The sequence below is a fragment of the Octopus bimaculoides genome, chromosome 2 (assembly GCF_001194135.2).
Source record: "Octopus bimaculoides isolate UCB-OBI-ISO-001 chromosome 2, ASM119413v2, whole genome shotgun sequence".
Classification (NCBI taxonomy): Eukaryota; Metazoa; Mollusca; class Cephalopoda; order Octopoda; family Octopodidae; genus Octopus; species Octopus bimaculoides.
The window spans coordinates 99518080-99519030 of NC_068982.1; the positions used below are offsets into that span (position 1 = coordinate 99518080).

General features: G+C 38.2%; 1 protein-coding gene across 4 annotated transcripts in view; it reads left to right on the forward strand.

Moving 5' to 3' along the window:
- Positions 1–951, forward strand: part of LOC106868179 (cardioacceleratory peptide receptor) — a 68301-nt gene that overhangs the window by 12638 nt on the left and 54712 nt on the right. The window lies entirely within an intron of this gene.

Genomic DNA, 951 nt, shown 5'->3' on the forward strand with positions numbered 1-951 from the left:
GCTATAGAGACCGATAGAATAAGTACTAGGCTTCTAAAGAATAAATCCTGGGGTTGATTTGCTCGACTAAAAGCGGTGCTCCAGCATGGCCACAGTCAAAAGACTGAAACAAGTAAAAGAGTAAAAGAGTATATATATTACGAACATGGTGGACAGAGCATTTGCATTGGTGGATTCTATCTCAGCACTAGTTCCATCTTTTGGACTGTAGGTAGGCTGAAGCTATCACATTTCTGTATGGAAAAATATGCTTAAATGCTTTTCGCAAGGGAAATTCTTTCAAGCTGGTGACCTTTTGCTTGGTTGGGAGAAAACGAACATCATACAGCGAAATAAATCTGCCATGAAACCAGTTCACATTTACAATGTGAACTAGTTACATGGCAGATTATGTTGATTACAGTGATGAGCGTGTTCCTATTCTCACCATTATCAGTAATATAGTATTATTATGTATATTCGCAGATCATTTCATTTTCGTTTCTTCTATTGCTCTCTCCTACAGTATGAAAATCAAAAGGAGGGAAATTTCTCAGCATATGGATTATACGTAAACAATTCTTTAGATATGATTGATCTCCCACCCCCACCCCCTTTTAGAATAGTTAATCGTTTCATTGTTATGGAATTATGAACTACCTAAGAAAACAGAAACATTAAATAAGCATAAATATGACTGTGCAGTCAAGGAGCTCGCTTTGCAACCACGTGGTTCCGGGTTCATTTCCAATACTTGAAACTTACGACAAAAGTATTCAGCTTTAACCTCGTGGTAATGCTTTGTGATAGACGGAAACTGTGTCGAAGCCCTTTACATATATATATATATATATATACATGTGTGTGTGTGTGTGTGTGTGTGTGCGTGCGCGCGTGAGACCTTGTCTTTATGTTAGTCCTCCCACTACTTTGACAACCAGTGTTTATTTACGTCCCCGTCACTTAGCAGTT